This window comes from Aptenodytes patagonicus, chromosome 3 (assembly GCF_965638725.1).
Source record: "Aptenodytes patagonicus chromosome 3, bAptPat1.pri.cur, whole genome shotgun sequence".
Taxonomy (NCBI): Eukaryota; Metazoa; Chordata; class Aves; order Sphenisciformes; family Spheniscidae; genus Aptenodytes; species Aptenodytes patagonicus.
The window spans coordinates 124,741,055-124,755,158 of record NC_134951.1 but is presented as its reverse complement, the minus strand read 5'-3'; the positions used below and the strand labels follow the sequence as shown (position 1 = coordinate 124,755,158).

The 14,104-nt window shown below is 42.1% G+C and overlaps 1 protein-coding gene across 4 annotated transcripts in view; it reads left to right on the top strand.

Moving 5' to 3' along the window:
- The window catches only part of SPTLC3 (serine palmitoyltransferase long chain base subunit 3), a 96,733-nt gene that overhangs the window by 15,057 nt on the left and 67,572 nt on the right, over positions 1–14,104 (top strand). The window contains exon 1 of one of the 4 annotated variants that reach the window (XM_076335078.1): positions 12,915–13,058. The exons of the other annotated variants lie outside the window; for them this stretch is intronic. The gene's annotated coding sequence lies outside the window, so the exon portion shown is untranslated. Of the gene's footprint in view, positions 1–12,914; positions 13,059–14,104 lie in introns of those variants that run through there. 4 annotated transcript variants of the gene reach the window in all.

The following is a 14,104-nucleotide window of genomic DNA, read 5'->3' as shown; positions in this document are numbered from 1 at the left end:
CTCCTTTCTGAAAGCAAAAAAGAGCCCGGGATGAGATCAAACCCAGTAACATCTGCCCCACTTATTTGATAGCCCGAAAATGTGACAGCCTCTGGCATTTGGGGGCTCTGAAATTTGAAAGCCAATCATATTTACTGTCTGCCCTGTGACATCTGGACCTCCTCCTAACTGTTTTACGCTGCTATTGACACAATACTGCAGCAGCCAGTCTCAGTCCTTTCCATGCTTTTGGCTCCCCTGCTTTTCTTCCTCTCCTTTCTGGACTACAATGTCATTTACTCCCCAATGAAGGTCTTGAAGAAAACATTGGTTGTTTAAAAAGAGAGTCACGAAAGAAACATGCCATGCAACTGTTCTCATAGGAATCATTTTCTTGTATGTTGTAAATGCCCACTGTAATTTCTTTGTGCTCTGTCCTCTCACATATATAGGTAGCACTTACTTCATGTGCTTTTGCAGTAGTTAGTGTAACTGGGGCATTTTGGATGCAAACTCAATATAAATGTTAATGAGTCCTGCGGGGAAAAAATAAGCTAATTCCTACAATTAGAGTCACGCGGTAAGGCTTATTAATAAGAGAAGAGAAAGGAGGGAGGGTTAAGGCTGATCAGACTACAGCTTTTCCAAATGTTTGCAGCCTCAGCTGTGCAACCATAATGATCTACCAACAGAATCTGTTTTTTTTCTGAAATGTCTTCATTTTTTGGTGTTGCTTTGGGTAAAAACAAACTGAAAGGGGACTTTGTTGGCCCCAGCCCGTTTCACCTGCAGCACCTAAGCCTTTTGGACCTGTTCCATTCTGCATGTATTAGTGGAAAGTGCAATCCCCATAGGCCCTCTGGGTTTCATAGCTGTAGTGACAACAGGAAGATATTGAGAATTGGTTTCCAGTCAGAGTTCTCTACCAATTACTACACCTGTTGCTTCAGCTGCACCACAGACGTGACCTCCTCATCCTCAGTTCCTGCCTTCTCTTCTCCTTGGTTTCAAGCCCCAGAAATTCCTTGCTTTGCACCAGCACTCTCAGCTAATAATCACAGGTCTCAGATCCACACCCTTGTTTCTGTCATCAACCCTGCTATGTGATGAGCTCAACACGTTGGAAGCAGGAAATGTTGAAGACGTCTTTCTGTGAACTGAGATGTGACTAGTGTGTAGGCCTATGTAACAGTCAATGACTTTTGTAGCAGTGCTTTAAGTGTGTTGCATGAGACTTTACATGCAAGGCTAGAGATTTTTCACATAGCACAACAAGTAAGACTCTAATAGGGCTGGAGTCACTACCCTGTTAACACCCGGTGTGCTGGTTTTGGCTGGGGTGGAGTTAATTTTCTCCATAGTAGCTAGCATGGGGCTGTGTTTTGGATTGGTGCTGGAAACAGTGTTGATAATACAGGGATGTTTTCGTTACTGCTGAGCAGTGCTGACACAGAGTCAAGGCCTTTCCTGCTTCTCACCCCACCCCACCAGCGAGGAGGCTGGGGGTGCACAAGAAGCTGGGAGGGGACACAGCTGGGACAGCTGACCCCAACTGCCCAAAGGGATATTCCACACCATATGACGTCATGCTCAGTGTATAAAGCTGCAAGAAGAAAAAGGAAGGGGGGGACGTTCGGAGTGATGGCGTTTGTCTTCCCAAGTCACCGTTACATGTGACGGAGCCCTGCTTTCCTGGAGATGGCTGAACACCTGCCTGCCGATGGGAAGCAGTGAATTAATTCCTTGTTTTGCTTTGCTTGTGCATGTGGCTTTTGCTCTACCTATTGAACCATCTTTATCTCAACCCACATGTTTTCTCACTTTTGCTCTTCCGATTCTTTCCCCGATCCCACCAGGGGAGAGCGAGCAAGCGGCTGTGTGGGGCTTAGCTGCTGGCTGGGATTAAACCACAACACCTGGAAATCTCTAAATTCAGGTAATTAAATTCTGGAAGTTTAAGCCCTGACAAAAATATCATGTATTGATTTGCTTTGGCTTGAAAGACCTAGCATGTCAGGTCTTTAAGGGCAATTTCCTTTTAGCACAAGAACAGCTCATCCTTGTACTTGTGAAAACAAGTAAATACATCAGGAGTCTGGCTTAGCTAACCAGATAACCCGTGACTGAGCTCCAGTGCAAAAAAGCTGTATACAAGAGGTAGAAGCAGGAATGGGCTACGAAAGAGGAATTTTGAAACATTGCAGGGGCATGCATGTAGGGATGGTGTTAGGAAAGCCAAAGCTCACCTGGAGTTGACATTTGCAAGGGACATCAAGGGAAGCAAGAAGAGCTTTTACTGTTACATTAGTGGTAAATGAATAAACACGGAAGATGTGGCCCATTGCTGAATGGGGTGGGTGACTTAGTGACTGCAGACACAGGTAAGGCTGAGGTACTCAGTGCTTTCTTTGCCTCAGTTTTCACCAACAAAGTCTTCCAAGCCTCTGTGTCATCAAACTACCAGTAGTGGAAGAAGATTGAGTCATGGATCTCTTGAGAAATCTCAACCCATACAAGTGCATGGGACCAGAAGGGAAGCATCCAAGTATGCTGGCTGATGTCATAGTGATATCACACACTATCATCTTTGAAAAGTCTTGGATATCAAAGATGATCCCTGATAAGTTAAGAAAGGCAAATGTTCCACCTGTCTTCTAAAGATAGATCATTTCTAGCAAAGGTTGTTTCTGGGAGCATAGAGAGGAAGGTGATTGGGAATAGCAAGCATGGATGTACCAAAGATAAATGATGTTTGACTGACTGATTGTCTTTTATGATGAAGTGACTAGATTTGTGAATGAGGGGAGAGTGATGGATGTCACCTGCCTTGCCTTCAGCAATACCGTCCTCATATGCTACTTGGGACATTATGGTTTCGATGGGTTGACTACTATATGGGTTAATAACTGGCTGGATCGTTGGGCTTAAAGGGTAGTGGTTAATGGTTCATACTTTGCCTGGAGGCGTATGTTGGGGGGAGAGAAATCAAGGTGCAGATAACAGCACTGGGACACGTTGCTCTGGAGCCTCCAACATGGAGGCTTTCAGGACCCAGCTGGGCAAAACCCCAAGCACCCCGCTGGGAAGTTGGCGTTGACCTGCCTTTGAACACGAGGATGAACCAGAGACCAGCTGAGGGCCCATCCAGCCTAAGTGAGTCTGTGACCCTTTAGTGTAAGGAGGCAGCATTTCTCTGGTGAGAGTCAGCTGCAGTGATCTAAAAATGGACAGAATTGATGCAGAACCCCAGTGGGGCTTCTGTGGGTAATTACCTGGCAAGCAGCTTATTCTTGCTCAGTAGAGGTAATTAGTAAAAGAAAGCCATGAAGTGGCTAGTCTCATTGCCTGTCTACTTATGTCCCTTCAGCATGAAAATTAATTACCTCTGCAAGCTGTAAGTGGCAGTCTCGCTTTCAGAAACAAGTAAGGTAATACGTATTTTCTACCTGCTGTGTTGGCGAGGGATGTAGCTGTCCGCGTTCCATTGCAGAAGTAAGTTCATGAATATAATGGGCAGAATGATAAGATAACGGCTGCTTAGGGACTGTCTGGGTCTCTGTGTGAGCGGGCACAGGCAGGACACAGGAACAACCACAAAACTGTGGATGAAATGCAAAGAGTAAATTTATTTTCGTTACCTTGCCAACCGGGGGATCCCCGAAGCAGCACCCGGACAGAGGCACACAAGCAGGGACACAGGCACCACGGAGCTCGGTCCATGCTAGAGGATCGCCGAACTTGCTGTTTTCACCTGTATTTCAGGGATTTGTGCAGGCATAGTTTATCACTGTTCTTTGATCTTTCCCACAGCAGGGCAGAAATCTCAAGGATGTTCAACAGTGTGCCTCTAAGTCTGTCACAGGCCTATGTTATCGAAACACAGATATTCTACTTGTCCAACACACAAAGCTAAACAACAATTAGTATGATATATGTGTTTTTCTACACCTCAGCTGCAGGTCACTTGGGCGTGTTTATAATCCTCCTCACCAATCTTCCGTTATTTTCCCACAGTCTCTATAAAACCTGACTTTTCGCCAGAATAATGGTTAACATCATGTTGCCTCTCACAGCTTGCTGTTTGCAAGTGTGCACTGGTGATTCAAATCCTGTTTTGTAGGGTACTAGGCAACCATAAAGAGCCCTTATTTTATAATGATATGGAGGTCTGTTTCTGCTGCCAACAGACGTATGAACTCTCTCATGGATTATTATTTTTTAATTTCTTTTTAAAGAAAATTAACTTTTGTTGTGGCTAGGACTGTGGCATTAACCAGCAAAATGGGAAATTAAATTTCCCTACAATGACCAGTGGCTCAGCCAGAGGATTCCTGCCATTCCTGGCAGCTAATTTTTCCACAGAAAACACTTTTAGAAAGCAACCAAGCCAGAAGTTTTGTGAGACTATTGTCTGAGAGAGTTGTCATTGTGGGATGGATGTTGAATTGGGAAGAAAAATGTCATTTAAGGAGGAGAGCGGGCAGCAGGAACCAGCAGTATTGTGTGCCAGACCGAAGAGGATCTGGAGCATTTCACACTTTAGGATATATTAATTCAGCCAGATACCTTTAGTATAAAACCATGAGGTGAAGAGCTGAATTTCTAAGGCAGATACCATCTATGTGCATCCATGTCTTCAGCACAAAGTAAAGTTTAACCTGTTCTGGCCAGGTGACTTTCTCCCTCCCGAAGTATTTTGAATTTCTGGGAGAACATCCAGTGTAGATGTAACACAGTAAAGCCTTGTCTGTTCTTCTGATCATCTCAGTCTTTTTGGAAATTATTCAGCTGTATCCTTTCCTTTGTTCATTTGGCCAAGCACAGATTTTGGCATGTGCTCTGTCATTTCCCCTTCTTCCAAAAAATCTGTTTTTCCCCCTCAGCCTACCAAGAAGTGAGGATTTATTCACTCAGCAACAGGAACATGGAAAGACAAATCTGTGGTGAGGAGCTGAGACTCACAGCCGTTTCAGCTGACATCATGCTGCACTGCTTCCTCCAGGAATTTCCATTTGAGTTTCTGCTTCCCTGTCGCTGCTGCTGATTCATGTGGTCTGAAGAGCTGCCATACATCCCTCTCTGTGACTCACATATAGCTATCTGAGACTTCAACCTGGCTAATCTTCTCACAGTCGCAAAGCTGTCAGCCTACACATGGAATCACAGCAGCCATTTGTACGTTCTTGAGCTTCTTGGGGCTGTTCGGCAAGAGAGTGCCTCAGTCTGTCCCTGTATTTCAATTTCCTGTCCGTTCCTTGTGTCTCCACAAAACTTTGTGTTTGTCTTCTGAAAGGAACATTTCTCCCTCTGTGGTCCCCAGGTTGTGCTTCCTGAAGGTAAGGGTAGCTGTGATCAGGCATTTCTACACACTGTTGTGGGGGAGATCTGTAAAGATCCTCAAGCCACTGCCTGGAGAGGGCAGGATACAGATGTTTCCACCCAGTCCTAGCAGCCATGTGTCAGTGGCTGTAGCGATTTAGATGGCAACCTTGGAGGCCAGGGAATACAACTTGAGAAATAAATTTAAGACCGCCCGTGCTTGTCACATTGTACCTCATTGTCAGCTGTTCCCTGAAAGAATCCCAGCCCCATGATCTGATCAAATATATCTCCTACCCAGGACACCTGCTGATCAGCCTCAAAGTTTCAGGTGCTACGCAGAAACCATCAAACAATGAAACAATTCAAAGTGAACAAGCTTTTGTTGAAGGCATTTCATGGTCCAAGAAAGCTTTTGAAAAATCAATATATTTTCCCAGCTTTTTAAGGTCATATTCATCTAAGTTCATGAGTTAGAGCTTTTGAACTTCCAGCAATCTCTTGACATCAGGCATGCTCAAAGGGAACATTTTACTTTGTCTCTGGCACAAAAATGTGTGTCTGCATGCCTCTTGATGTCATATCTTCTTTATATAAGGCATTGCTCTCCTGTACAATTTTTTCCTTGCATCATTATATAAACAGCTCTTTTGTTTGCGTATGTGGGTGGTAAGGTTGTTTGGGAGGTTCTAGCAGGTGCCAGGGTGTGTTAATCCCGAAGGGGGAAATCTTCTTGGTTTTTTATTGTTTTGTTTTGATCACAAAGGAAACAAACCCTATTCAAACTGTTTTGATGCAATCTCCATCCCTTTTCCCCTCTTCTAATCACAATCATCCTTCACCTATGGGCCAACATCCTCGGTTTCTTTTCACTTGCTTTAGGTTATGAAAGAACCAATAGTGAGATTTTTATAAGCCTTTAAGTATTGGATTGATGCATCTGTGGGTGAATATATAAGGGGTGTTGCAAAGTAGATTCTGCTTTCTGTGTGTGCGCAGTCCAGTTTCATCCCAGGTTAAGAAATACAAAATTACCAAATAATCTAGGAAGAATCCCACATGGCTGGAACTTGTCTATTAGTAGTTTTTGGCTTTCAACACATTTCTTAAGTGTCTCTTCAAGCTGAGCTCAGAACCTTTGTTTGTAAAATCTAGTTCTTATCCATAACCGAGCAGGAGCACGTACAGATTCCAAAACAAAAATAAGCATTTGCCAAAATCTAGACCCTTTAAAGAAAAAAGTTAACATTTTTGTTTCTCATTCTGTGGCAACTATGCTGTTGATATATGCTGAGTCTAATTACTTGTTCTTAAAATCTACACGTTTTCAAGGGATAGAAAGCTTATCAATTCTGTAATCTGTCTTTATTTTCAGATGTCTATTAATGGAACTGGTATGTTGACGTGCAGTAGTGTGAAATGTTGGATATGCTGTGTGTACTAGTTGGACTTGGCAAAATAATTATGAGTAAGTTTGTGTTCTGAGACAGGAGACGTGCTTTGGGAACTGAGGAGTAGCTTTAATAAAATTCAGTTTCACCTTGGGTTAAACCTTTTGTCCCAGGAGAGGTGTAATTTATTGCATCCCTGAAAAGGAATTAATTGGCCTCCTCACATCTCTTGCTCACCAGTGAAAGCTAAAGAAATAAAATTCTGCAAAGGATGACTGTCTTTAATCAGAGATATACAGGATCAAGGAGGGCTGCAGGGAGGCCATTCTTTTTTCTTATGTCTATTGTGAGGATGGATAGCTGAGCAGGCTGGCCCCAAAGTCCTGGCCCATGGGCATTGGCGCTCAGTGTAGAAACCTAGCAGAGGACTTGGTGTTACAGCAGCAGTTTTCAGCATAAAGTAATGTCTATAAGATCTTTCCATCTCCCTCCATGTGCAGTGTCTTCCCAAGCACACAGGTTCACCTGTCTGTTTCCAACAAGCTTTTCTCTGCCCTTCATTAGCATCTTGGCTCTTCCTAAATTTCTGTTGTGATAAGAGAAATCTCTTCTCTTTATTGCCTTGCTATATAAAGGAAGTCCTGTCATCACCTCTTTGATTTGGTAAAGAAATCGCTGCGGCTTTTGCATTAGAGATCCATCTCTGGAGGCTACGCAACAGTGAAAGTCAACAGACTCTCTGCTAGTAATGAATGAGATAGCGTTACCAAGCATGACAGATCAAAAATGGAGCTCTGTCAGCTTCCATCTCACCCCCAACTGAAAGTATCAATTAATTGATGCTTTTGAAAATGTTGGCATGAACTTCTTTATGCTTTCAGCACAGCATAAGTACATCAAGCAAATCAGAAGGTAAAAATCAGCTTTTACCCATCAATAGGTGGAAAATATGTTAAAATTTACAGAGATATGGTACTATTAGTAGTTTTTTATATCTGTGATTCGGGACAACTGGAGACCTTTTGAAAACTTGTCTCACATGTGGGCTGAGAATTACATGGATTTATGCAAGCGAAGCGAAGCATGTTTTTATTTGATTTTGTCAGTATTCTTATCAGAGACTTTGGCTTTTTTGACTGTTTCAGTATGTACCTGATGAGAAACAAAGCATTGTAATCCTGTGATTTTGTTATAAAGATGTTAACATTTACAGGAAAAAAAATTTCATTCAATGGCAAGTTATGCAGATTCTTAAAACATCAGGTAGGCATGCTTATTTTTATTCCCTGCTGAACACTTCATAGGTGTCAAAAATGTATGTGGTTGGGGAAGGGGGGTGTTGAATGAGGGGGAAAAAAAGCCACCTACATAGTTTGTTCTCTCAGCGTGGTAGCATTATACAATCTCAGTTGGTTTTGGCCTCATTTCCTATAGAAACAAGACTTATTTAGTGATACTATCTGTCTGTCAACTCCTTAACAACTTGTGAACTTGTCAGACATTTTCAGTCAGATTTGACAAAGGCGTATCATGCACTCTTTCCTTAAAGCAGGCAGCTGGGCACGGGAGAAAGGCCCTGCACATTCCCTGTTGAAAGAGAAGCTGCAGTGTGAACTCATTCCTCCAGTACCCTGGAGAATCTGCAGTACAAGGGAGATTTGATCTACGTCCCAAATAAGAAGGAAGTTTGTGTCAGTGTGTTGCTTTATTTGACTCCAAAGTCAGTCAACATGAGACACGTAGAAACCCAGAATTTATCATTCTCGGAGATCACAGTGCTCTGTTTACTTCTGCTCTAATTCATTTCTGCATGGTGCATATCTTATCATTGCATTTCTCTGGAATTTATTTAGTCTATAAACTTTCTGAGGTAAAGACTTTATTTTCTGTCCTCTTCTTGTAAAATACTTGGTACACACAGGAGCAGTATCTATTAAGTGTACCTTCATTCACAGGGGTTTTCATCAAAGTCTTCCCACTTTCAAATACCAGTGATTTGTTATCAGTATTGTGTAAAGCAGTTGACCTATCTCCTGTTCTAGTTGCTGCTAGTAAGTCAGGATAGAAAAGCGTATCTTGGTCTCATTTCTCATGGGACATGTCTCCTCTACCAGTCTATCTACAGATGAAACTTGAGTTCAAGTTAAATGTTGTACTTATTGTTTTGCAGTAATCAAATTCTAATTCAGTCATGCATCAGTTCTTCATCTTTAGAGGAGACTGCTCCAAAGGTGAGCAGATTCAGACTCATCATTGTCATCTGGCTGGTGTTTACCCATTTCACAAAGGCTGCATGATTTCAGTTCACTTCCTGTTGATCAAGTATCTCACCTACTCAGCAACGGCATTCTAGTGGGAGCTGTATTTCAGAACATCAGCATAAAGACAGAAATGGAACGGATGCAAACCTCTCACTGTGTGAGAGAGAGTTTCTGTAAGCTTGGGCTGAAGGTTGATGGTTAGGCATTTTAGAGAGCTTTGACTACTTCTTCCTTGAGATTTAGGCGATCCTAATTAGAATATTTTGTTTTTCAGGGCTACCCATAGAATAACTTGAATAATGTGGAAAGCCTGTTAAAGAGCTTTTAACCAGATATCCAAGAAAGGCTTCTGCATTAAAAATGTAGTCTAAAAGACTGGCAGAGGACGGTTTGAGGGTTCTTCAGTTTTCTTATTATTTTGCGTAATGTTTTGCTGGAGAAGCAATCAAAATATAATATCTCCACACCCTGACACTTCTCAGTAAGTAACCACCATGGTTGACTGAAAATAATTTGTTTGCAGACTTCACTGTTTGCTGCTTATTCCTATCTTCCTTTTTCCCAGCCCTGTACATCTTCCTGGCTTACGGCTAACATTTCAAGGCTGCATTTAGTCACTATTGCACAGTGTGTTGCATTCTTGGCTGTGCTACATGCCAACTTAGCTGTGTGGCCAAAAAGCCCAGCCATTTTCCACAGGATTCACACAGGGTTTGCAATGCAATATTTCAGCAGAGGTATGAGAGATGGGCATCGATCGTGTGTAAGCAGTCGCATTTGCCAACTATACCTTCTTGGAATAGGAAACAGCTTTACCTATGAAATCATGATGACAATCAGTTACCAAGTCTGATGATAAATCTTCTGGCACAATTTCTTGAAATTCATGGTAGAGGCAAGTGAACCAGTATTACTTTCTATGCTATCAGACAAAGAACTTTTTTCTTAACTTGAAAGAACTGCTGCAGTCTTGTTTCTTTATTAGCCTCATTTAGCCGTGGTTAAAACAAGCAGACACACCTGCTCTTTATCTCGTCACATGTTCTGGCAGATCATTGCAAAACTGACCAGGAGTTTGTGATTTTGGGGGTTTTTCTCAGCCCATATTGTTCAACATGTAAGATTTAGCAGAGCTCATAAACAACGCTGTTTTAACAATTGAGTAGGTAAGAACATTGCCAGGACTTTGAAACATTCTGTGTTTTGAAAAGAGAATTAAATTGGGGGGAAAAAAAAAATCAAAACTGCACACACATGCAAGACATTGGAAGGGAAGGATGTCCCTAAAGCTGCCGGAAATAGGTCCTTAGGTATGGACCTATTTGGTATGGATATGGATACCTATGGACCTAGGTATGGATACTGGTCACTTTTGGAATAGGAAAACTAATTCTCAAGCTGCATAATATCTAATTTATCTAATAGTGGTTAGTTTCACATATTCAGATTACTCATCAGCTAGACACGAAGCCATGTATGTCATAAGCCAAGCAAGTTACAATTATAAAAAAACAGTTTGGTTTAGGTCCCACTTTCACATCTGTTATGAGAAAAGCATACTTGTGAATAAGGCATACCTGCCTGTCACAATTTCTAATTATTAAAGTGGCAATATCAGGGACAAGTAATCATAGTTGAACTTTTGTAACTCCTTCTCACTTTCAAGTCAAGGTCAGCAAAATCTGTATTAGACAAAGAGCTCCCTGACAAGTGACAATCGGCCAGTCAGGGTGGAAATGGGGGAGTGAGATAAAGCAGTGGTTGAACTGGAGAGTCTGGCTTGCTTGGTCGTCCCGAGGAGCGAGCTGCGTTCAGCAGTGTGGTAGTGCTCGGGTGGAGTGAGGTGGAGCTGCCCGAGGGAGCAAAATGCACTGTGAGAACTAGGTCAGGGGTGTGCCGAGCTCACTGGGGGTGCCGGCATAGCTGGAGGCTAGAGAGGGAAAGCCAAGAGGAGGTGAAAGGTGGATGGGTTGAGTCTGTGGCAGGTGATCTCAGCCAGGATGGAGGCAAGGAACCGAGGGGAATGAATGGCGCAAGGAGGGGAAGATGTAGATCTGGAAGCAGCTGCAATCTCAAAGGAAGTCAGTTGAATTTTTTTTTTCCTTCCTTTTTTTGCAAATAGCAAAGAAACAGGACTGGCAAGCGGATAGCCACAGAAACATGAATTATTTCACAGCCAGCATCTGTATTGACTAACACGTAATACTCTGAAATGAAATAGTTTAGTGTTGACTGAACATTTAGTTAAAACAAAAGCAGCAGTGCTTGCCGTGGCTGCTACTGCCAGCTTTTTACCATACTCCCATTAGGAGAATTCTAGCATAACCTTTTTTGTAACTGTTTGAAACACCCTTGTTCTGTTGGTGTGGGTTAGTAAGAGTGTTTTAATTGATTTTCTCATATGTTCTTCAAGAATATACTTAAATTTTACAACTTTCTTTCCAAATCCAAAATTGGGCTGTAGTATTTCTGGGGAAGTGTGGTCTCCTCTGCAGTATGTCTCTTAAGACACCAGAAGCAGATTTGAGGGCTGTGTGGGACTGAGATGGATCTTAGAAAATGGGGATAGAATTGCAGGGGGTTTGTGTAGGAATGCAAGCCTTCCACATTATTCTACTGAGGTTTGTAACACAGGAAAAAGTTGGTAAGACTTAGCTCTCGTTCACTACAGAGACACAGGGACATATATTGAATTTCAAAATAATTCAGCTCTGCTTTGCAAACTAAGCGGTTAGTTTTTTGGAATGGCTCCCACAGAAAATAAAAATCTTTCAAAATTCTGTGGTCTGTGATCCTTTCTCCTGGCAATGCAGGAATGCCCGTGTCAAATATTTTCCATTCTTGGCATGAATTTACTCCCCCAGAGGTTATGTTCTGTTTTAATGCAAATAATCTACATGGTGTGACGCACCTGAGTGAGGGTACTTTAAAGATTTGACATTCCATTCCAGTCAAGATATAAGTGATAATCTGAACCTTAAGCTTAATTATATTTTTATTTTCTACACCTTCCTGTATATCTTCACTTACCACTGCACTGTCTGACAGTTGCATTTTCAGTTCTCTAGGCATGGTGTAGGACCCAACCTTACTACCTGGCTGTCCTCGAGCAATTTTGGCATACAGTGGACAGATCTAGCCAAGCCTAACTTTTTGGGCAATGTGTCTATGGTAGAATCCCAGTTTGGATACTCTTCCATTGTTCAGGGTTTTTTCTTTCCAAAAAAGCTTCTAATCTGTTTTGTTCATTAACAAATAGCAGAGGATACTGGGTTTTACCCCCATGCTTTGGTTTACAGTGATTCTGTGAGAATGAAGCAGCAATGCATTTGGTAAGGCAAACCTATAAGTAAACTACCTGAACATAAAATTTATGTTTTAGAGTATTTGACATGAAGTGATGTAATCTCTCTGCATGCTTTTCTCTGACTCTTCTGAAATGGGCATAACTTTTTGTGGGTACCTTTCAAGTTCCCTCAGGGAAGCCAATGCCTTTCACTGTACGTTTCTATATTGTTTCTACGCAACAGCTCCAATGGACGTGGCTATACTGAGCATTTAGCTTAGTCTGAACTGCCTTAACCCTCCTTTCATCCAAAAGGAGAAACCTCTCATTTATTTCTCTTTTAACTTGACTTAAAGCTAGAGCTCATAGTACACTTCGGAGATTAGACTCTAGAACTGGATGGGGATATGAATTGCCACCTCTTTCTGTGTGGACATAGGCAAGACACAAGCCAGACCACTGGTCTGATTGAGTCTAATTCCAGAGCCACTACCTCTTGCAGATGGAAGGTACTGTCAAGGTATCTTGCTTTCGTAAAACTCAGGATCAGGAAGCAGTTGGCAGGCCTGCCAGTTCCTGTACAAGCTGTGAGCCAGGAGCCCCTGCATGTCACTGAGGCAAGACTTTGCCTTCAGGCATTGCAGAAATCACCTGCCACACGGACTGACTTACTGCAAAACAAGGAGTGTAGCTTGGCAGCGGAGGGCATTACGTGTCATCTCCTGCCAGCCTGGAGTGGAAGCACTGCTGGTTAAAGAGAAGAGTAAGAGACATCGTCGGAAACATCAGATCCTCCCATAATTCAAGCAATTATTTAAACAGGTAATTCAAGCTAATTGCATAGTTTAGCCTTTGCAGCTGACAGTTCTGTTTTTCTGGAAGCAAGATTCATCTTTTTTAGAAGTTTCCCTAGAGCCTTGTGCTGGTGCCCTTATCTGTGTTTCCTGAGTACTGACTTGTGCTTTCTTTGGAGCTCACAGTGCCTTAGCCATATTCCCCCACTGATAGACTCTGGATTCTGCCTCATGAGTTGGGCAGGTCTACCTGAGTTTTGTTCTAAGAGCTTCCACTTTCATCATCCTGAGCAGAATGCAGAAAAAAAATTAGGATGTAGGAACTGCAAATAGTGTTTTACTATACTTTTTATCTTCCAGCAGTTGCTATGCTCTAAGAGATTAGCTTTGAACCATGAAAACGAAAAAAAAAAGGGGTGCAAAAAAGAGACAACCATACTATCTGGTATGAATTGGGTCCCCAAAGGGGGATATTCTTGAATTATGATGGTTATTCTGCATATGTCCCTCTTGTCATTCTTGATTTTGTATCAACTGATTTTTTACACAGGCAAAAGTTATTCCATTAGTCCATAAGGGAGCTGTCAGGATGGGCACATAAAATTTCTTAATTCAGTTTAGGATGATTAATTTCCTATATGAGAATGAGGGGAGTGCAGAGCTTCCTTCCCTGTGGAATGGGAAAGAATGTAAAACAAGGAGTTATCAGAGTATACTAGTATTGTTTCAGGATTCACTGTGAAGCATTATGGCTGAAACATCTAAGTATTTACCTACAGGAGTGTCTCCTTAGACAGATATTGTGAGGAGTTTATGTGCATGAGACCTCAGGTAGTTTATTTTTTTTTCCCCACTGTAACTGAGCTTTATTAATTCTTTATCAACTGATTTGTGCTGTGGGACATGCTAGTGAGATCATATTACTTTGCACATGTGGATTTTCCTCAGAAGTAAATGGTATTTTTCTCTGCTAGATTGTAGGATGTAAGTATGTAGTTCACCCTCGCAGAGTAGTTACCGGATGAACTAAAGTTGTCAGAACGAATTTGAGACCTCTCTCCACTGCAGTTGAGA